General features: G+C 40.3%; 1 protein-coding gene across 1 annotated transcript in view; it reads right to left on the bottom strand.

Moving 5' to 3' along the window:
• Positions 1-10,642: 10,642 nt before the first annotated feature.
• The window catches only part of LOC139756814 (organic cation transporter protein-like), a 259,073-nt gene continuing 245,079 nt past the window's right edge, over positions 10,643-24,636 (bottom strand). The window contains exon 14 of the mRNA XM_071676623.1: positions 10,643-10,734. The gene's annotated coding sequence lies outside the window, so the exon portion shown is untranslated. The remainder of the gene's footprint in view (positions 10,735-24,636) is intronic.

Consider the following 24,636-nt stretch of genomic DNA (forward strand, 5'->3'; position numbering starts at 1 on the left):
GCGTAAGACAAGGGAGTAAATGGGAACTTCAGTGAAGGGCGCAAATGGGGAGGTGATAACAAGTAGTGGTGATGTGAGAAGGAGATGGAGTGAGTATTTTGAAGGTTTGTTGAATGTGTTTGATGATAGAGTGGCAGATATAGGGTGTTTTGGTCGAGGTGGTGTGCAAAGTGAGAGGGTTAGGGAAAATGATTTGGTAAACAGAGAAGAGGTAGTAAAAGCTTTGAGGAAGATGAAAGCCGGCAAGGCAGCAGGTTTGGATGGTATTGCAGTGGAATTTATTAAAAAAAGGGGGTGACTGTATTGTTGACTGGTTGGTAAGGTTATTCAATGTATGTATGACTCATGGTGAGGTGCCTGAGGATTGGCAGAATGCGTGCATAGTGCCATTGTACAAAGGCAAAGGGGATAAGAGTGAGTGCTCAAATTACAGAGGTATAAGTTTGTTGAGTATTCCTGGTAAATTATATGGGAGGGTATTGATTGAGAGGGTGAAGGCATGTACAGAGCATCAGATTGGGGAAGAGCAGTGTGGTTTCAGAAGTGGTAGAGGATGTGTGGATCAGGTGTTTGCTTTGAAGAATATATGTGAGAAATACTTAGAAAAGCAAATGGATTTGTATGTAGCATTTATGGATCTGGAGAAGGCATATGATAGAGTTGATAGAGATGCTCTGTGGAAGGTATTAAGAATATATGGTGTGGGAGGCAAGTTGTTAGAAGCAGTGAAAAGTTTTTATCGAGGATGTAAGGCATGTGTACGTGTAGGAAGAGAGGAAAGTGATTGGTTCTCAGTGAATGTAGGTTTGCGGCAGGGGTGTGTGATGTCTCCATGGTTGATTAATTTGTTTATGGATGGGGTTGTTAGGGAGGTGAATGCAAGAGTTTTGGAAAGAGGGGCAAGTATGAAGTCTGTTGTGGATGAGAGAGCTTGGGAAGTGAGTCAGTTGTTGTTCGCTGATGATACAGCGCTGGAGGCTGATTCATGTGAGAAACTGCAGAAGCTGGTGACTGAGTTTGGTAAAGTGTGTGAAAGAAGAAAGTTAAGAGTAAATGTGAATAAGAGCAAGGTTATTAGGCACAGTAGGGTTGAGGGTCAAGTCAATTGGGAGGTAAGTTTGAATGGAGAAAAACTGGAGGAAGTAAAGTGTTTTAGATATCTGGGAGTGGATCTGGCAGCGGATGGAACCATGGAAGCGGAAGTGAATCATAGGGTGGGGAGTGAAAAAGATTTTGAGTGATCGGGGCCTGAACATGCAGGAGGGTGAAAGGCGGGCAAGGAATAGAGTGAATTGGATCAATGTGGTATACCGGGGTTGACGTGCTGTCAGTGGATTGAATCAGGGCATGTGAAGCATCTGGGGTAAACCATGGAAAGTTGTGTGGGGCCTGGATGTGGAAAGGGAGCTGTGGTTTCGGGCATTATTGCATGACAGCTAGAGACTGAGTGTGAACAAATGGGGCCTTTGTTGTCTTTTCCTAGTGCTACCTCGCACACATGAGGGGGGAGGGGGATGGTATTCCATGTGTGGGGAGGTGGCGATGGGAATGAATAAAGGCAGACAGTGTGAATTGTGTGCATGGGTATATATGTATGTGTCTGTGTGTGTATATATATGTGTACATTGAGATGTATAGGTATATATATTTGCGTGTGTGGACATGTATGTATATACATTGTGTATGGGGGTGGGTTGGGCCATTTCTTTCGTCTGTTTCCTTGCGCTACCTCGCAAACGCGGGAGACAGCGACAAAGCAAAATGATAAAAAATAAAAAAAAAAAGCAAGCAGGCGCAAGAACATCAGATAAGTCTGTAAAACTGTAGTGCATTCTTAGAAAAAAATTTTTTTTTCTTTAGGACCTTAAGAAGTTAAGAGGTAAAGCAGTAAACTGTCACACAGCAGAACCACCACTGATAGTGGGCTCACATTCTCAAGCATCAGGTTATCTTTCAAATGTGACAGACCCATTACTGTACTTTTTATTGTTTCTACATATACTCATTTTCTTCCTGCTTACCATTACTTTATGCCTAATTATTTGTTAATTGAGAGATTTTTAAGTGCTTTGTTCACATATGATAGTTAAACCAACATGACATATTCTTCTGCAAATGTACCAAGTATTGCTGTTGGATCTTTTCTGTACTTAAAGGTGTGGAGATGGTCAGCAGCCAGATTGCCTATATAAGGTCTTGTGAGCACCTTTGATGAAACAACAAGGAAAGGCATATATGATTTAGAAATGCAAGTATTCTCAGATTGATTAATATGTTTCCATCAGACTGTATACACTTTAATGGATGTTGATGCTTTTTGCTTCCTGCAAAACGGGAATTGTGGGGGAAATATAGCCTTTGATTTTCTAAATACTAGTCATAATGCAGTTAAATTAGAATACAAAGGGAATGGAATATGAAGTAAATTTTTTCTACACATGTCTGAGACTTATGCTTTAAATGACTTTACTATCACATCAGCCTTTTCATATAAGGTGAAATTGTAATAACATAATACAGGACTTGTGGATTTGCATATTATGGCAGATGTTATTACACTGAAAAGTATCAAAATATTTTTAAGTATGTTTTTGAATAATATTGCCAGAGTCAACAAAACTTCATTCGCTGACTAAATTTGTTTCAGACTGATCAGATTATATTAAAATACATTTTACAACTGGTACTTCCTTGCACAACAAAATGAATAATCCTTCAATCTTAACATGATCCTAATTTAGTATGTACTAGTTTCTTATTACATTTATCTTATCTTTAATTCCATTTCCATATAAATGGAATAGATGAAATTCATATAGTTTCTAAAGTTTCTCGGATTATGTTCAGTATACTAACATGGACAAAGATTTCTGATTTAGTTCATGTGAGACTAGTGCCTCTATTATTTCCTCCACCCTCACATACAAAATTGCCTCCATTATTTCCTCCACCTTCACATACAAAATGCCTCCATTGTGTATGATCAAAAACTATTCCTTTGACATCTTCATTTGTTAATATAACCCTGGTGTGTATTAATGGCTTGGCAGCTACCAGCAAAGGCTCAGCATGTAGTCAAAGTTTCCTAGAAAGTTATTGCAGATGACAGAATACCCCCTGAGATGACTTTAGTATGTTCTGTTGACAGATGTCTGCTGGGATTAGTGAAGTTTTGTTTATATAAATTTGTTTATAGTATTTTTGTTGGTTTTCATGTGTGTATGAACATACTTAAAGTAGCCAAAGAATGCTTGCATTAATGAACATCTCTTTGAGGACACCCATAAGACATTAAGACAGATGGCCATCACATTGTGCTTAGCCAGTACTTGGCTTGATCAAGGACTGATATTACTAGACTTCTGACTCCATTTTTCAGATGGATATTTCAGGTGCTGCTACAATTCAAAGGGCTACACTTGTAATCAGGATATACTATCTTTTCTCATCTTCCCATTATCTATGTAAAGGAGACCAATTGATGTCACAAGACATGAGGCACCATTGATATGATGCACATGCAATATAGTAATTTATACAGAGACTTGATGTGCCATTGTTTTCACAATCAGTCATTGAGTAGTGACTGATGTTTAGAAATCAGTCATGAATGCTCTCATAAGTCTTTTGCATCATAATTATTAGTACCGATGAAATTTTATTATGTATACTTTACATAAGACTGAAGACATTTAAGGACATTCTGCCTAGGTAAAGCCAAATTTTATTATTTGAATGAACTTGGGTAATGACATGCCATGTAAAAAAAATCATTCAGTCAAGAACCTGTTAAAGTGAGAATGGGCAACCAGCCTTATCTCAACTACTTTTAGTCTCTACCATTCCAAGTTTTTATTCTTATTGTATTCAGAAATGAAGATTATACACTTCTTTTATAATGCCAACTAGTCCATTATGATAAGTGAAACAGCTATAAATAACTTGTAGGATGAATTTTAGGATTTTGTATTACAAAGGATTACAAACAAGGACAGACCACAAATTAGTATGGTAAAAGTGAGAAGGCCCAAGATAATTCAAAGAGAATAACTTGCAAATTGTCATTGTGACTAAGGAGGCACAAATAATGTAAATCAAAGACTTGAAGCAAAATATTTATCTAGTCTGTTCTTAAAATGTATCTACAGCACTGCTTTCAAACACTCTTATGTCAAATCATTCCATATGATGACAATCCTGTTGAAGAAAAAGTACTTCACCTCATACAAGGTAAAAGATTTGCCAATGAATTTATATCCATTATTACAAGAGAAATCAAACAAATCAAGTCTTAAGAAGCTTGATAGGTCATGATTATCAAAGCCTTTGATAATTTTTAATACATCATCTCCAAACTTTTTCTTTTCTAAGTTAAGTTGATTCATTTAATTAGCTCTTATAGAGTTTGCTTCTCAGCCCAAGGATCGTCTTGGCAGCTTGATACTGCACTCCATTCTGTGTGTTTTTTTAAAGCAGGGTGACCAAAACTGAACACAGTACAGCATTTAAGTTGGAGATGAACCACTGAACTGTAAAGAGTAAGGATGATTTTTCCTTTACTTAAATTTGAAGGAACTGCGTATGAACCTAAGAGTTTTATCTGCTCTTTTCACTATTTCTGGGCATTGCTTGTTTGAGTTTAGGTCTTTTTCCCCATATACCTTTAGCAGTTCATCAGAATTCACACTGTAGCTTGCCTTTTTGTTTTTCCTAATGGTATGTAAAACTTTGCACTTAATGATATAAAATTTATTTGCCCCCCCCATGAGCCCAGTCCATCCATTTGTCTGTGAGTTTGAAAGTTCATATGTAAACATATTTCCCAGCTTTCTGTCATCAGCAGATTTTGATATCTTGCAATGAAGCCCATTAACAATATCATTAATATATATGAGAAAGAGAACCTAAACCAAGACTGATCCTTGTGTTACACCTCTTGTTATGTCTTAACTATTCTAAGGTCTGACCATTAATCACAAGTCCTTTGTACAACCAGTCAACCAGTTGCTTATTCATCAAAGCACCTCATCAATGCCATGTGATTTAATTTTTGCTAGTAATCTTTGATGTAGACTTATCAGATGTGTTTTGAAAATCTAGATAAATGATATCAACTGTTTTACTTTTGTCATACATGTTGATTATATCATAACAGAAATCAAGCAAATTTGTCAGAAAATATTGTTTTAGTTGAAATCCGCGCTAAGAATTGTTTATTAAGTGGTGGTCTTCTAACTGGTTATATCTCGAATCATGGTCTCCATAATTTTTCCATTTACAGATGTTAAGCTAAATGGACAATAATTTCTGGGCATTGACTTTTTACCTTTTTAACATTGATGTTACATTGGCAAACTTACATTCATCTGGAACTTTTCCCATAGTAAGTGACTTATTGAAAAGGGCAGTCAAGGGTTGTACTGTTAATTTTTTACCTCTTTATCCTTGGATAAAACTTAGGAGGACTTGTATTTTTACTTACTTTCATCTCTTCATTGCTGGTAGTATGTCGTCAGCTTTTATGTCAGTTTCTTGCAGATCATTCTCCTCTCCTACCAAAAACTGTATTTGGGACTTGGATTGTGTCTTCAGTCTCAAATACAAATGCAAAAATGTCATTTAAGATTTTTGCCATGACTTTAACCGTCACCATTTTTTGTAATTAATAGACCAACTGACTGAGTAATGACTTTACTGCTTTTTAATATAACTGTAAAACTCCTTCAGGTTTCTTTTACTAGTTTGAGTATTATATGCATCACATTGACATCTATTTTGTCACATAACTCTCTTTCTCTATGAAAATGTACCTAACTTACTCTACAATAATGGATATTTTTCTCTGATTTCTTATGAGCTGTTCACTGTTCCTCCCTCTTGACTTCGTTTTAATAACAGACTGTCAAGTACACATTGGCACATTTGTTCCCTCTACTACTTTGAAGGTTTTACTGGAGCTTTTTCAATCTATGTTCTTGTCATTTTCATTAACCATATCATCCTGGGTTTGCATGCCAAGAGCAATGTGAAGATCATTAAGATATGCAGGTTTAAAATTGGGTATTTTTCCACGACTGTTATGTTGACTAGCATTTCATGCTTTATTGAAAGTGATCTCAAAGTAATTCATTGTGATCACATTTACTAATAATTTCTCCAACACAAACATAATCAACGAGATCCTCATTTGTAGTTAGAATTTAATCTAATATATTCCTGTTGCGAGTACGTTTTTCAAATAATTGGACTAGGGTTCCATCAACTAAATCTAGGTAGAGTCCATGCCCAGAGCTTCTGGAAAAGTATTCCCCCATTTAAATACTTATTTGCTGACATCTATGATAGAATTTTGTTCGTTTCAAATTTCTGCCAACTGACCACAAAGTCATGTCTACTTCTGGTATCTGTGCAGGGGGTCAATAAACTAGTCCTGCAGATATTTTCTTACAAAGTCGACATTCTTAATGGCTACAACATTTTATGCTACAGAGTTTAAAAGAACTGGCTTTGGTATTTGGAGTCTAATGCAGTATTTGCTTCTGTGACTAAAAAGGCAGTTTATTATCTATCCCTTTCAGTATTTAAATGCTGAATCATCCTTGTGACAGATAGTTTACAATATTATTTCTTTCACATTAAGTTTAGGGTCCTTAAAATCAAATTTGAAAGACTGAGCATATCTCTGACTACCTATCATCATTAAAGCTGCTCAAAGTTCTGTGGGATGGATCAAGTACGTACAGTTTCACTTTGCTCATGCATCCTCAATCTATGCCAGTGTGTTTAAGTGAAATGGATGATTATTGGTGCCTATGCACTTGGTCATGAGAAGAAAGATCATGAGAGGCAAGTGTTTTGGGAGTAGCTGAGTGAGTGTGTTAGTAGTTTTGATGCACAAGACCGGGTTATAGTGATGAGTGATTTGAATACGAAGGTGAGTAATGTAGCAGTGAGGGTATAATTGGTGTACATAGGGTGTTCAGTGTTGTAAATGGAAATGGTGAAGTTTGTAGATTTGTGTGCTGAAAAAGGACTGGTGATTGGGAATACCTGGTTTAAAAAGAGAGATATACATAAGTATACGCATGTAAATAGGAGAGAGGACCAGAGAGTGTTATTGGATTATGTGTTAATTGATAGGCATGGAGAAGAGAGACTTTTGGATGTTAATGTGCTGAGAGGGGCAACTGGAGGGATGTCTGAAGATTTGTAGAGGTTTTCAGGAAAGAAGAGAGAATGTTGGGGTGAAGAGAGTAAGTGAGCTTGGAAAGAAGACTTGTGTGAGGAAGTACCGTGAGAGATTGAACACAGAATTTTTTCCATGGAAAAAAGTGAGAGCAAAAGACGTAAGGGGAGTGGGGGAAGAATGGGATGAAGAAGTAAGATTGTTAGTGAAACAGAAGAGAGAGGCGTTTGGACAATTTCTGCAGGGAAGTAGAGCAATTGACTGGGAAATGTATAAAAGAATGAGGCAGGCGGTCAAGAGAAAGGTACAAGAGGTGAAAAAGAGGGCAAATGGGAGTTGGGGTGAGAAAATATCATTAAATTTTAGGGAGAAGAAAAGATGTTTTGGAAGGAGGTAAAAAAAGTGCGTAAGACAAGACAACAAATGGGAACATCGGTGAAGGGGGCTAATAGGGAGATAATAACAAGTAGTGGTAAGTGAGAAAGGGATGGAGTGAGTATTTTGAAGGTTTGTTGAATGTCTAATGATAGAGTGGCAGATATAGGGTGTTTTTGGCAAGGTGGTGTGTGAAGTGAGAGGATCAGGGAGAATGGTTTGGTAAACAGAGAAGAGGTAGTGAAAGCTTTGCGGAAGATGAAAGCCGGGAAGGCAGCGGATTTGGATGGTATTGCAATAGAATTTATTAAAAAAGGGGGTGACTGTATTGTTGACTGGTTGGTAAGGATATTCAATGTATGTATGGTTCATAGTTAAGTGCTTGAGGATGGGCAGAATGCATTCATAGTTCCATTGTATAAAGGCAAAGGAGATAAAGATGAGTGTTCAAATTACAGAGGTATAAGTTTGTTGAGTAGTTCTGGGACATTACATGGGAGGATATTGATCGAGGGGGTAAAGGCATGTACAAAGAATCAGAGTGGGGAAGAGCAGTGCGGATTCAGAAGTGGTAGAGGATGTGTGGATCAGGTGTTTGCTTTGAAGAATGTATGAGAGAAATACTTAGAGAAACAGATGGATTTGTATGTAGCATTTATGGATCTGGAGAAGGCATATGATAGAGTTGATAGAGATGCCTTGTGGAAGGTATTAAGAGTTTATGGTGTGGAAAGTAAGTTGGTAGAAGCAGTGAAAAGTTTTTATCAAGGATATAAGGCATGTGTAGAGTAGGGAGAAAGGAAAGTGATTGGTTCTCAGTGAATGTCAGTTTGTGGTAGGGATGAGTGATGTCTCCATGGTTGTTTGATTTGTTTATGGATGGGGTTGTTAGGGAGGTGAATGCAAGAGTTTTGGAGAGAGGAGCAAGTATGCAGTCTGTTGTGGATGAGAGGGCTTGGGAAGTGAGTCAGTTGTTGTTCGCTGATGATATACCGCTGGTGGCTGATTCGTATGAGAAACTGCAGAAGTTGGTGACAGTTTGGTAAAGTGTGTGAAAGAAGAAAGTTGAGAGTAAATATGAATAAGAGCAAGGTTATTAGGTTTAGTAGGATTGAGGGACAAGTTAATTGGGCGGTAAGTTTGAATGGAGAAAAACTGGAAGAAGTGAAGTGTTTTAGATATCTGCAAGTGGATTTAGCAGTGGATGGAACCATGGAAGCAGAAGTGAGTCACAGGGTGGGGGAGGGGGCAAAGTTCTGAGAGCGTTGAAGAATGTATGGAAGGCGAGAACATTATCTCGGAGAGCAAAAATGGGTATTTGAAGGAATAGTGGTTCCAACAATGTTATATGTTTGCAAGGCGTGGGCTATAGATAGGGTTTGTGGAGGAGGGTGGATGTGTTGGAAATGATATGTTTGAAGACAATATGTGGTGTGAGGTGGTTTGATCGAGTAAGTAATGAAAGGGTAAGAGAGATGTGTGGTAGTAAAAAGAGTGTGATGGAGAGAGCAGAAGAGGGTGTATTGAAATGGTTTGGTCACATGGAGAGAATGAGTGAGGAAAGATTGACAAAGAGGATATATGTGTCAGGGGTGGAGGGAGCGAGGAATGGGAGGCCAAATTGAAGGTGGAAGGATGGAGTGAAAAAGATTTTGAGCGATCGGGGCCTTAACATACAGGAGGGTGAAAGGCGGGCCAGGAATGGAACAATGTGGTATATCGGTGTTGCCATGCTGTCAGTGGATTGAACCAGGGCATGTGAAGCCAGCTAGAGACTGAGTGTGAATGAATGTGGCCTTTGTTGTCTTTTCCTAGTGCTACCTCATGCATGGGTGTGTGTGTGTGTGTGTGTGTATGTGTGTTCCATTTCATGTGTGGTGGGATTTCTATGGGAATGGATGAAGGCAGCAAGTATGTATATGTACATGTGTATATATGTATATGTCTGTGTATGTAATGTATGTATACATTGAAATGTATAGGTATGTATTGCGAGTATGGGCGTTTATGTATACATGTATGTGGGTGGGTTCGGCCATTCTTTCTTCTGTTTCCTTGTGCTACCTCGCTAATGTGGGAGACAGTGACTAAGTGTAATAAATATGAATATAAATATAAACTTTTACTCTTAGGTGCTTTTTATATCTTTTACTTTGCACACTATGGTGGTTTGTCAAGTGAGACCATTATATCCTTACTCTGCAATTCATTGGTTCATCCAAATCTTGAATATTGTGTTCAATTTTGGTCAACCTACCTAAAATAAAGAAAAGACGTAGAGAGAGATCATTGCCAGACGTAGAAACAAATTGTATGAGAACGAACTGAACAACTTGAATCTATTTAGCTACTTGTCAAAGGCTTTGATGACTTTGATTTATCAAGGTAATACTTGATTCACCTGATTTTACTCATAGCAGTGGATACAAGCCTATGGTAAACTATTTTACCTCAAACGAGGCAAGTACTTTTTTTCAACAGAATTTTTAACATATGGAACGATCTACCTATCAGTGTAAATGAGATCATAACTGTAGATTCTTTTGAGAATAGATTTGATGAATATTTAGCTTCAGGTCCTTGACTTACATTATTTGCACCTTTTCAGTCACTATGACGAGTTGCAGGTTATTCCGTTTAAATCATCTGTATGCCTTCTAAATTCAACCACACTAATCTGTTAGTTTTTGATATCTTCCACAATCACAAACAGCCTCAAAAGAACCTAATTCTCTGCTGTTGTTTGACTTCCTTTTCAGTAAATGATTGATTTTTCTTATGATAATTTGAAAGGTAGAAATGCATTTGGAACATGTTAACTTTTAAAAATGGCAAGTTTTGCTCTCTATCAGCAGTACACAGTATGTATGAGCATATACAACAAGCTCCGTAGGGTTGTTTGGAACTCGAATGCAATAGAAAAAAATCTGGCCTTGTAATGTTAAAGGGCATTACAGAATTATTTCAGACCAATAATTTTTGATAAAACTGAAAACTTTTTCACCACCAGATAAGTGTAATCTATTTTTAACTAGTTTTCGTGTATATACAAGAAAAGGAATTTAAGAAATTAAAGAGTAATTAGAGTTAACATGTATATATTTATCCGATGCAGATTGTCATGTGTTTCTTGATGAAGTCTCCTGGATGCCGTACACAGGATAGATGCATTTCTGTAAAACATGTAGAAAAAAAAAAATACCATGAGACTGTGTTTACTTGCTGCTCATTAGGAACATAAGGAATTTAGTCAGAACATACAAGAAGCAATGTTCAATCATAGATGGGACATGATGATACTCTCCACTTGCTGTCAATCAATAAAAGCATATATATATATATATATATATATATATATATATATATATATATATATATATATATATATATATTGGATTACGTGTTAATTGACAGGCGTGCGAAAGAGAGACTTTTGGATGTTAATGTGCTGAGAGGTGCAACTAGAGGGATGTCTGATCATTATCTTGTGGAGGCTAAGGTGAAGATTTGTATGGGTTTTCAGAAAAGAAGAGTGAATGTTGGGGTGAAGAGGGTGGTGAGAGTAAGTGAGCTTGGGAAGGAGACCTGTGTGAGGAAGTACCAGGAGAGACTGAGTACAGAATGGAAAAAGGTGAGAACAATGGAAGTAAGGGGAGTGGGGGAGGAATGGGATGTATTTAGGGAATCAGTGATGGATTGCGCAAAAGATGCTTGTGGCATGAGAAGAGTGGGAGGTGGGTTGATTAAAAAGGGTAGTGAGTGGTGGGATGAAGAAGTAAGACTATTAGTGAAAGAGAAGAGAGAGGCATTTGGACGATTTTTGCAGGGAAAAAATGCAATTGAGTGGGAGATGTATAAAAGAAAGAGACAGGAGGTCAAGAGAAAGGTGCAAGAGGTGAAAAAAAGGGCAAATGAGAGTTGGGGTGAGAGAGTATCATTAAATTTTAGGGAGAATAAAAAGATGTTCTGGAAGGAGGTAAATAAAGTGCGTAAGACAAGGGAGCAAATGGGAACTTCAGTGAAGGGCGCAAATGGGGAGGTGAAAACAAGTAGTGGTAATGTGAGAAGGAGATGGAGTGAGTATTTTGAAGGTTTGTTGAATGTGTTTGATGATAGAGTGGCAGATATAGGGTGTTTTGGTCGAGGTGGTGTGCAAAGTGAGAGGGTTAGGGAAAATGATTTGGTAAACAGAGAAGAGGTAGTGAAAGCTTTGCGGAAGATGAAAGCCGGCAAGGCAGCAGGTTTGGATGGTATTGCAGTGGAATTTATTAAAAAAGGGGGTGACTGTATTGTTGACTGGTTGGTAAGGTTATTTAATGTATGTATGACTCATGGTGAGGTGCCTGAGGATTGGCGGAATGCATGCATAGTGCCATTGTACAAAGGCAAAGGGGATAAGAGTGAGTGCTCAAATTACAGAGGTATAAGTTTGTTGAGTATTCCTGGTAAATTATATGGGAGGGTATTGATTGAGAGGGTGAAGGCATGTACAGAGCATCAGATTGGGGAAGAGCAGTGTGGTTTCAGAAGTGGTAGAGGATGTGTGGATCAGGTGTTTGCTTTGAAGAATTTATGTGAGAAATACTTAGAAAAGCAAATGGATTTGTATGTAGCATTTATGGATCTGGAGAAGGCATATGATAGAGTTGATAGAGATGCTCTGTGGAAGGTATTAAGAATATATGGTGTGGGAGGAAAGTTGTTAGAAGCAGTGAAAAGTTTTTATCGAGGATGTAAGGCATGTGTACGTGTAGGAAGAGAGGAAAGTGATTGGTTCTCAGTGAATGTAGGTTTGCGGCAGGGGTGTGTGATATCTCCATGGTTGTTTAATTTGTTTATGGATGGGGTTGTTAGGGAGGTAAATGCAAGAGTTTTGGAAAGAGGGGCAACTATGAAGTCTGTTGGGGATGAGAGAGCTTGGGAAGTGAGTCAGTTGTTGTTCGCTGATGATACAGCGCTGGTGCTGATTCATGTGAGAAACTGCAGAAGCTGGTGACTGAGTTTGGTAAAGTATGTGGAAGAAGAAAGTTAAGAGTAAATGTGAATAAGAGCAAGGTTATTAGGTACAGTAGGGTTGAGGGTCAAGTCAATTGGGAGGTGAGTTTGAATGGAGAAAAACTAGAGGAAGTGAAGTGTTTTAGATATCTGGGAGTGGATCTGGCAGCGGATGGAACCATAGAAGCGGAAGTGGATCATAGGGTGGGGGAGGGGGTGAAAATTCTGGGGGCCTTGAAGAATGTGTGGAAGTCGAGAACATTATCTCGGAGAGCAAAAATAGGTATGTTTGAAGGAATAGTGGTTCCAACAATGTTGTATGGTTGCAAGGCGTGGGCTATGGATAGAGTTGTGCGCAGGAGGATGGATGTGCTGGAAATGAGATGTTTGAGGACAATGTGTGGTATGAGGTGGTTTGATCGAGTGAGTAACGTAAGGGTAAGAGAGATGTGTGGAAATAAAAAGAGCGTGGTTGAGAGAGCAGAAGAGGGTATTTTGAAGTGGTTTGGGCACATGGAGAGAATGAGTGATGAAAGATTGACCAAGAGGATATATGTGTCGGAGGTGGAGGGAACGAGGAGAAGAGGGAGACCAAATTGGAGGTGGAAAGATGGAGTGAAAAAGATTTTGTGTGATCGGGGCCTGAACATGCAGGAGGGTGAAAGGAGGGCAAGGAATAGAGTGAATTGGAGCGATGTGGTATACCGGGGTTGACGTGCTGTCAGTGGATTGAATCAAGGCATGTGAAGCGTCTGGGGTAAACCATGGAAAGCTGTGTAGGTATGTATATTTGCGTGTGTGGACGTATGTATATGCATGTGTATGTGGGGGGGGTTGGGCCATTTCTTTCGTCTGTTTCCTTGCGCTACCTCGCAAATGCGGGAGACAGCGACAAAGTATAATAAAAAAAAATATATCTATATATATGTATATATATATATATATATATATATATATATATATATATATATATATATATATATTGTTTGTTGAATGTGTTTGATGATAGAGTGGCAGATACAGGGTGTTTTGGTCGAGGTGGTGTGCAAAGTGAGAGGGTTAGGGAAAATGATTTGGTAAACAGAGAAGAGGTAGTAAAAGCTTTGCGGAAGATGAAAGCCGGCAAGGCAGCAGGTTTGGATGGTATTGCAGTGGAATTTATTAAAAAAGGGGGTGACTGTATTGTTGACTGGTTGGTAAGGTTATTTAATGTATGTATGACTCATGGTGAGGTGCCTGAGGATTGGCGGAATGCGTGCATAGTGCCATTGTACAAAGCCAAAGGGGATAAGAGTGAGTGCTCAAATTACAGAGGTATAAGTTTGTTGAGTATTCCTGGTAAATTATATGGGAGGGTATTGATTGAGAGGGTGAAGGCATGTACAGAGCATCAGATTGGGGAAGAGCAGTGTGGTTTCAGAAGTGGCAGAGGATGTGTGGATCAGGTGTTTGCTTTGAAGAATGTATGTGAGAAATACTTAGAAAAGCAAATGGATTTGTATGTAGCATTTATGGATCTGGAGAAGGCATATGATAGAGTTGATAGAGATGCTCTGTGGAAGGTATTAAGAATATATGGTGTGGGACGCAAGTTGTTAGAAGCAGTGAAAAGTTTTTATCGAGGATGTAAGGCATGTGTACGTGTAGGAAGAGAGGAAAGTGATTGGTTCTCAGTGAATGTAGGTTTGCGGCAGGGGTGTGTGATGTCTCCATGGATGTTTAATTTGTTTATGGATGGGGTTGTTAGGGAGGTGAATGCAAGAGTTTTGAAAAGAGGGGCAAGTATGAAGTCTGTTGTGGATGAGAGAGCTTGGGAAGTGAGTCAGTTGTTGTTCGCTGATGATACAGCGCTGGTGGCTGATTCATGTGAGAAACTGCAGAAGCTGGTGACTGAGTTTGGTAAAGTGTGTGAAAGAAGAAAGTTAAGAGTAAATGTGAATAAGAGCAAGGTTATTAGGTACAGTAGGGTTGAGGGTCAAGTCAATTGGGAGGTGAGTTTGAATGGAGAAAAACTGGAGGAAGTAAAGTGTTTTAGATATCTGGGAGTGGATCTGGCAGCGGATGGAACCATGGAAGCGGAAGTGGATCATAGGGTGGGGGAGGGGGCGAAAATTCTGGGAGCCTTGAAGAATGTGTGGAAGTCGAGAACATTATCTCGGAAAGCAAAAATGGGTATGTTTGAAGGAATAGTTGTTCCAACAATGTTGTATGGTTGCGAGGTGTGGGCTATGGATAGAGTTGTGCACAGGAGGATGGATGTGCTGGGAATGAGATGTTTGAGGACAGTGTGTGGTGTGAGGTGGTTTGATCGAGTAAGTAACGTAAGGGTAAGAGAGATGTGTGGAAATAAAGAGCATGTTTGAGAGAGCAGAAGAGGGTGTTTTGAAATGGTTTGGGCACATGGAGAGAATGAGTGAGGAAAGATTGACCAAGAGGATATATGTGTCAGAGGTGGAGGGAACGAGGAGAAGAGGGAGACCAAATTGGAGGTGGAAAGATGGAGTGAAAAATATTTTGTGTGATCGGGGCCTGAACATGCATGAGGGTGAAAGGAGGGCAAGGAATAGAGTGAATTGGAGCAATGTGGTATACCGGGGTTGACGTGCTGTCAGTGGATTGAATCAGGGCATGTGAAGCGTCTGGGGTAAACCATGGAAAGCTGTGTAGGTATGTATATTTGCGTGTGTGGACGTATGTATATACATGTGTATGGGGGTGGGTTGGGCCATTTTCTTTCGTCTGTTTCCTTGCGCTACCTCGCAAACGCGGGAGACAGCGACAAATATATATATATATATATATATATATATATATATATATATATATATTTTTTTTTTTTTTTTTTTTATACTTTGTCGCTGTCTCCCGCGTTTGCGAGGTAGCGCAAGGAAACAGACGAAAGAAATGGCCCAACCCCCCCCCATACACATGTATATACATACATCCACACACGCAAATATACATACCTACACAGCTTTCCATGGTTTACCCCAGACGCTTCACATGCCTTGATTCAATCCACTGACAGCACGTCAGCCCCGTTATACCACATCGCTCCAATTCACTCTATTCCTTGCCCTCCTTTCACCCTCCTGCATGTTCAGGCCCCAATCACACAAAATCTTTTTCACTCCATCTTTCCACCTCCAATTTGGTCTCCCTCTTCTCCTTGTTCCCTCCACCTCCGACACATATATCCTCTTGGTCAATCTTTCCTCATTCATCCTCTCCATGTGCCCAAACCACTTCAAAACACCCTCTTCTGCTCTCTCAACCACGGTCTTTTTATTTCCACACATTTCTCTTACCCATACGTTACTCACTCGATCAAACCACCTCACACCACACATTGTCCTCAAACATCTCATTTCCAGCACATCCATCCTCCTGCGCACAACTCTATCCATAGCCCACGCCTCGCAACCATACAACATTGTTGGAACCACTATTCCTTCAAACATACCCATTTTTGCTTTCCGAGATAATGTTCTCGACTTCCACACATTCTTCAAGGCCCCCAGAATTTTCGCCCCCTCCCCCACCCTATGATCCACTTCCGCTTCCATGGTTCCATCCGCTGCCAGATCCACTCCCAGATATCTAAAACACTTCACTTCCTCCAGTTTTTCTCCATTCAAACTCACCTCCCAACTGACTTGACCCTCAACCCTACTGTACCTAATAACCTTGCTCTTATTCACATTTACTCTTAACTTTCTTCTTCCACACACTTTACCAAACTCAGTCACCAGCTTCTGCAATTTCACACATGAATCAGCCACCAGCGCTGTGTCATCAGCGAACAACAACTGACTCACTTCCCAAGCTCTCTCATCCCCAACAGACTTCATACTTGCCCCTCTTTCCAAAACTCTTGCATTTACCTCCCTAACAACCCCATCCATAAACAAATTAAACAACCATGGAGACATCACACACCCCTGCCACAAACCTATATATATATATATATATATATATATATATATATAAATATATATATATATATATATATATATATATATATATATATATATATATATATATATATATATATATATATATATTTTTTTTTTTTTTTTTTTTATACTTTGTCGCTGTCTCCCGCATTTGCGAGGTAGCGCAAGGAAACAGACGAAAGAAATATATATATATATATATATATATATATATATATATATATATATATATATATATATATATATATATATATTGCTACATACAAATCCATTTGCTTTTCTTAGTATTTCTCACATACATTCTTCAAAGCAAACACCTGATCCACACATCCTCTACCACTTCTGAAAGCACACTGCTCTTACCCTATCTGATGCTCTGTACATGCCTTCACCCTCTCAATCAATACCCTCCCATATAATTTACCAGGAATACTCAACAAACTTATACCTCTGTAATTTGAGCACTCACTCTTATCCCCTTTGCCTTTGTACAATGGCACTATGCACGCATTCCGCCAATCCTCAGGCACCTCACCATGAGTCATACATACATTAAATAACCTTACCAACCAGTCAATAATACAGTCACCCCCTTTTTTAATAAATTCCACTGCAATACCATCCAAACCTGCTGCCTTGCCGGCTTTCATCTTCCGCAAAGCTTTTACTACCTCTTCTCTGTTTACCAAATCATTTTCCCTAACCCTCTCACTTTGCACACCACCTCGACCAAAACACCCTATATCTGCCACTCTATCATCAAACACTTTCAACAAACCTTCAAAATACTCACTCCATCTCCTTCTCACATCACCACTACTTGTTATCACCTCCCCATTTGTGCCCTTCACTGAGGTCCCATTTGCTCCCTTGTCTTACACACTTTATTTACCTACTTCCAGAACATCTTTTTATTCTCCCTAAAATTTAATGATACTCTCTCACCCCAACTCTCATTTGCCCTCTTTTTCACCTCTTGCACCTTTCTCTTGATCTCCTGTCTCTTTCTTTTATACATCTCCCACTCAATTGCATTTTTTCCCTGCAAAAATCGTCCAAATGCCTCTCTCTTCTCTTTCACTAATAATCTTACTTCTTCATCCCACCACTCACTACCTAATCTAACCAACCCACCTCCCACTCTTCTCATGCCACAGGCATCTTTTGCGCAATCCATCACTGATTCCCTAAATACATCCCATTCCTCCCCCACTCCCCTTACTTCCATTGTTCTCACCTTTTTCCATTCTGTACTCAGTCTCTCCTGGTACTTCCTCACACAAGTCTCCTTCCCAAGCTCACTTACTCTCACCACCCTCTTCACCCCAACATTCACTCTTCTTTTCTGAAAACCCATACAAATCTTCACCTTAGCCTCCACAAGATAATGATCAGACATCCCTCCAGTTGCACCTCTCAGCACATTAACATCCAAAAGTCTCTCTTTCGCGCGCCTGTCAATTAACACGTAATCCAATAATGCCCTCTGGCCATCTCTCCTACTTACATACATATACTTTTTTATATCTCGCTTTTTAAACCAGGTATTCCCAATCACCAGTCTTTTTTCAGCACATAAATCTACAAGCTCTTCACCATTTCCATTTACAACACTGAACACCCCATGTATACCAATTATTCCCTCAACTGCCACATTACTCACCTTTGCATTCAAATCACCCATCACTATAACCCAGTCTCGTGCATCAAAACCACAAACACACTCATTCAGCTGCTCCCAAAACACTTGCCTCTCATGATCTTTATTCTCATGCCCAGGTGCATATGCACCAATAATCACCCATCTCTCTCCATCAACTTTCAGTTTTACCCATATTTATGGATCTGGAGAAGGCATATGTAGAGTTGATAGAGATGCTCTGTGGAAGGTATTAAGAATATATGGTGTGGGAGGCAAGTTGTTAGTAGCAGTGAAAAGTTTTTATCGAGGATGTAAAGCATGTGTACGTGTAGGAAGAGAGGAAAGTGATTGGTTCTCAGTGAATGTAGGTTTGCGGCAGGGGTGTGTGATGTCTCCATGGTTGTTTAATTTGTTTATGGATGGCGTTGTTAGGGAGGTGAATGCAAGAGTTTTGGAAAGAGGGGCAAGTATGAAATCTGTTGTGGATGAGAGAGCTTGGGAAGTCAGTCAGTTGTTGTTCGCTGATGATACAGCACTGGTGGCTGATTCATGTGAGAAACTGCAGAAGCTGGTAACTGAGTTTAGTAAAGTGTGTGAAAGAAGAAAGTTAAGAGTAAATGTGAATAAGAGCAAGGTTATTAGGTACAGTAGGGTTGAGGGTCAAGTCAATTGGGAGGTGAGTTTGAATGGAGAAAAACTGGAGGAAGTAAAGTGTTTTAGATATCTGGGCGTGGATCTGGCAGCGGATGGAACCATGGAAGCGGAAGTGGATCATAGGGTGGGGGAGGGGGCGAAAATTCTGGGAGCCTTGAAGAATGTGTGGAAGTCGAGAACATTATCTCGGAAAGCAAAAATGGGTATGTTTGAAGGAATAGTGGTTCCAACAATGTTGTATGGTTGTGAGGCGTGGGCTATGGATAGAGTTGTGCACAGGAGGATGGATGTCCTGGAAATGAGATGTTTGAGGACAGTGTGTGGTGTGAGGTGGTTTGATCGAGTAAGTAACGTAAGGGTAAGAGAGATGTGTGGAAATAAAAAGAACGTGGTTGACAGAGCAGAAGAGGGTGTTTTGAAATGGTTTGGGCACATGGAGAGAATGAGTGAGGAAAGATTGACCAAGAGGATATATGTGTCGGAGGTGGAGGGAACGAGGAGAAGTGGGAGACCAAATTGGAGGTGGAAAGATGGAGTGAAAAAGATTTTGTGTGATAGGGGCCTGAACATGCAGGAGGGTGAAAGGAGGGCAAGGAATAGAGTGAATTGGATCGATGTGGTATACCGGGGTTGACGTGCTGTCAGTGGATTGAATCAGGGCATGTGAAGCGTCTGGGGTAAACCATGGAAAGCTGTGTAGGTATGTATATTTGCGTATGTGGACGTATGTATATACATGTGTATGGGGGTGGGTTGGGCCATTTCTTTCGTCTGTTTCCTTGCGCTACCTTGCAAACGCGGGAGACAGCGACAAAGTAAGAAAAAAAAATATATATTATCCCTGGGGATAGGGGTAAAAGAATACTTCCCACGCATTCCTCGCGTGTCATAGAATGCGACTAGAGGGGACGGGAGTGGGGGGCCAGAAATCCTCCACTCCTTGTATTTTTTTAACTTTCTAAAATGGGAAACAGAAGAAGGAGTCACGCGGGGAGTCCTCATCCTCCTCGAAGGCTCAGACTGGGGTGTCTAAATGTGTGTGGATGTAACCAAGATGTGAAAAAAGGAGAGATAGGTAGTATGTTTGAGGAAAGGAACCTGGATGTTTTGGCTCTGAGTGAAACGAAGCTCAAGGGTAAAGGGGAAGAGTGGTTTGGGAATGTCTTGGGAGTAAAGTCAGGGGTTAGTGAGAGGACAAGAGCAAGGGAAGGAGTAGCAGTACTCCTGAAACAGGAGTTGTGGGAGTATGTGATAGAATGTAAGAAAGTAAATTCTCGATTAATATGGGTAAAACTGAAAGCTGATGGAGAGAGATGGGTGATTATTGGTGCATATGCACCTGGGCATGAGAAGAAAGATCATGAGAGGCAAATGTTTGGGAGCAGCTAAATGAGTGTGTTAGTGGTTTTGATGCATGAGACCGGGTTATAGTGATGGGTGATTTGAATGCAAAGGTGAGTAATGTGGCAGTTGAGGGAATAATTGATATACATGGGGTGTTCAGTGTTGTAAATGGAAATGGTGAAGAGCTTTGTAGATTCATGTGCTGAAAAAGGACTAGTGATTGGGAATACCTGGTTTAAAAAGCGAGATATACATAAGTATACGTATGTAAGTAGGAGAGATGGCCCGAGAGCGTTATTGAATTATGTGTTAATTGACAGGCGCGCGAAAGAGAGACTTTTGGATGTTAATGTGCTGAGAGGTGCAACTGGAGGGATGTCTGATCATTATCTTGTGGAGGCTAGGGTGAAGATTTGTATGGGTTTTCAGAAAAGAAGAGTGAATGTTGGGGTGAAGAGGGTGGTGAGAGTAAGTGAGCTTGGGAAGGAGACTTGTGTGAGGAAGTACCAGGAGAGACTGAGTACAGAATGGAAAAAGGTGAGAACAATGGAAGTAAGGGGAGTGGGGGAGGAATGGGATGTATTTAGGGAATCAGTGATGGCTTGCGCAAAAGATGCTTGTGGCATGAGAAGAGTGGGAGGTGGGTTGATTAGAAAGGGTAGTGAGTGGTGGGATGAAGAAGTAAGATTATTAGTGAAAGAGAAGAGAGAGGCATTTGGACGATTTTTGCAGGGAAAAAATGCAATTGAGTGGGAGATGTATAAAAGGAAGAGACGGGAGGTCAAGAGAAAGGTGACAGAGGTGAAAAAGAGGGCAAATGAGAGTTGGGGTGAGAGAGTATCATTAAATTTTAGGGAGAATAAAAAGATGTTCTGGAAGGAGGTAAATAAAGTGCGTAAGACAAGGGAGCAAATGGGAACTTCAGTGAAGGGCGCAAATGGGGAGGTGATAACAAGTAGTGGTGATGTGAGAAGGAGATGGAGTGAGTATTTTGAAGGTTTGTTGAATGTGTTTGATGATAGAGTAGCAGATATAGGGTGTTTTGGTCGAGGTGGTGTGCAAAGTGAGAGGGTTAGGGAAAATGATTTAGTAAACAGAGAAGAGGTAGTAAAAGCTTTGCGGAAGATGAAAGCCGGCAAGGCAGCAGGTTTGGATGGTATTGCAGTGGAATTTATTAAAAAAAGGGGTGACTGTATTATTGACTGGTTGGTAAGGTTATTTAATGTATGTATGACTCATGGTGAGGTGCCTGAGGATTGGCGGAATGCGTGCATAGTGCCATTGTACAAAGGCAAAGGGGATAAGAGTGAGTGCTCAAATTACAGAGGTATAAGTTTGTTGAATATTCCTGGTAAATTATATGGGAGGGTATTGATTGAGAGGGTGAAGGCATGTACAGAGCATCAGACTGGGGAAGAGCAGTGTGGTTTCAGAAGTGGTAGAGGATGTGTGGATCAGGTGTTTGCTTTGAAGAATGTATGTGAGAAATACTTAGAAAAGCAAATGGATTTGTATGTAGCATTTATGGATCTGGAGAAGGCATATGATAGAGTTGATAGAGATGCTCTGTGGAAGGTATTAAGAATATATGGTGTGGGAGGCAAGTTGTTAGAAGCAGTGAAAAGTTTTTATCGAGGATGTAAGGCATGTGTACGTGTAGGAAGAGAGGAAAGTGATTGGTTCTCAGTGAATGTAGGTTTGCGGCAGGGGTGTGTGATGTCTCCATGGTTGTTTAATTTGTTTATGGATGGGGTTGTTAGGGAGGTGAATGCAAGAGTTTTGGAAAGAGGGGCAAGTATGCAGTCTGTTGTGGATGAGAGAGCTTGGGAAGTGAGTCAGTTGTTGTTCGCTGATGATACAGCGCTGGTGGCTGATTCATGTGAGAAACTGCAGAAGCTGGTGACTGAGTTTGGTAAAGTGTGTGAAAGAAGAAAGTTAAGAGTAAATGTGAATAAGAGCAAGGTTATTAGGTACAGTAGGGTTGAGGGTCAAGTCAATTGGGAGGTAAGTTTGAATGGAGAAAAACTGGAGGAAGTAAAGTGTTTTAGATATCTGGGAGTGGATCTGGCAGCGGATGGAAACATGGAAGCGGAAGTGGATCATAGGGTGGGGGAGGGGGCAAAAATCCTGGGAGCCTTGAAGAATGTGTGGAAGTCGAGACCATTATCTCGGAAAGCAAAAATGGGTATGTTTGAAGGAATAGTGGTTCCAACAATGTTGTATGGTTGCGAGGCGTGGGCTATGGATAGAGTTGTGCACAGGAGGATGGATGTGCTGGAAATGAGATGTTTGAGGACACTGTGTGGTGTGAGGTGGTTTGATCGAGTAAGTAACGTAAGGGTAAGAGAGATGTGTGGAAATAAAAAGAGCGTGGTTGAGAGAGCAGAAGAGGGTGTTTTGAAGTGGTTTGGGCACATGGAGAGAATGAGTGAGGAAAGATTGACCAAGAGGATATATGTGTCGGAGGTGGAGGGAACGAGGAGAAGTGGGAGACCAAATTGGAGGTAGAAAGATGGAGTGAAAAAGATTTTGTGTGATCGGGGCCTGAACATGCAGGAGGGTGAAAGCAGGGCAAGGAATAGAGTGAATTGGATCGATGTGGTATACCGGGGTTGACCTGCTGTCAGTGGATTAAATCAGGGCACATGAAGCGTATGGGGTAAACCATGGAAAGCTGTGTAGGTATGTATATTTGCGTGAGTGGACGTATGTATATACATGTATATGGGGGTGGGTTGGGCCATTTCTTTCGTGTTTCCTTGCGCTACCTCGCAAACGCGGGAGACAGCGACAAAGCAAAAAAAAAAAAAAATATATATATATATATATATATATATATATATATATATATATATATATATATATTTTTTTTTTTTTTGCTTTGTGGCTGTCTCCCACGTTTGCGAGGTAGCGCAAGGAAACAGACGAAAGAAATGGCCCAACCCACCCCCATACACATGTATATACATACGTCCACACACGCAAATATACATACTTACATAGCTTTCCATGGTTTACCGAAGACGCTTCACATGCCCTGATTCAATCCACTGACAGCACGTCAACCCCGGTATACCACATCGATCCAATTCACTCTATTACTTGCCCTCCTTTCACCCTCCTGCATGTTCAGGCCCCGATCACACAAAATCTTTTTCACTCCATCTTTCCACCTCCAATTTGGTCTCCCACTTCTCCTCGTTACCTCCACCTCCGACACATATATCCTCTTGGTCAATCTTTCCTCACTCATTCTCTCCATGTGCCCAAACCATTTCAAAACACCCTCTTCTGCTCTCTCAACCACGCTCTTTTTATTTCCACACATCTCTCTTACCCTTACGTTACTTACTCGATCAAACCACCTCACACCACACATTGTCCTCAAACATCTCATTTCCAGCACATCCATCCTCCTGCGCACAACTCTATCCATAGCCCACGCCTCGCAACGATACAACATTGTTGGAACCACTATTCCTTCAAACATACCCATTTTTGCTTTCCGAGATAATGTTCTCGACTTCCACACATTCTTCAAGGCTCCCAGGATTTTCGCCCCCTCCCCCACCCTATGATCCACTTCCGCTTCCATGGTTCCATCCGCTGCTAGATCCACTCCCAGATATCTAAAACACTTTACTTCCTCCAGTATATATATATATATATATATATATATATATATATATATATATATATATATATATATATATATATATATATATATATTTCATATGTATATATATGTATGTGTGTGTGTGTGTATATGTGCGTATGTATGTTTATGTGTGTGTATGTGTGTATGTATATATATATGTATATTATCCCTGGGGATAGGGGTGAAAGAATACTTCCCACGTATTCCTCGCGTGTCGTAGAAAACGACTTGAGGGGACGGGAGCGGGGGCCAGAAATCCTCCCCTCCTTGTATTAACTTTCTAAAATGGGAAACAGAAGAAGGAGTCACGCGGGGAGTGCTCATCCTTCTCGAAGGCTCAGAGTGGGGTGCCTAAATGTAACCAAGATGTGAAAAAAGGAGAGATAGGTAGTATGTTTGAGGAAAGGAACCTGGATGTTTTGGCTCTGAGTGAAACGAAGCTCAAGGGTAAAGGGGAAGAGTGGTTTGGGAATGTCTGGGGAGTAAAGTCAGGGGTTAGTGAGAGGACAAGAGCAAGGGAAGGAGTAGCAATACTCCTGAAACAGGAGTTGTGGGAGTATGTGATAGAATGTAAGAAAGTAAATTCTCGATTAATATGGGTAAAACTGAAAGTTGATGGAGAGAGGTGGGTGATTATTGGTGCATATGCACCTGGGCACGAGAAGAACGATCATGAGAGGCAAGTGTTTTGGGAGCAGCTGAATGAGTGTGTTAGTGGTTTTGATGCACGAGACCGGGTTATAGTGATGGGTGATTTGAATGCAAAGGTGAGTAATGTGGCAGTTGAGGGAATAATTGGTATACATGGGGTGTTCAGTGTTGTAAA

This window comes from Panulirus ornatus, chromosome 23, assembly GCF_036320965.1.
Source record: "Panulirus ornatus isolate Po-2019 chromosome 23, ASM3632096v1, whole genome shotgun sequence".
NCBI classification, from domain to species: domain Eukaryota; kingdom Metazoa; phylum Arthropoda; class Malacostraca; order Decapoda; family Palinuridae; genus Panulirus; species Panulirus ornatus.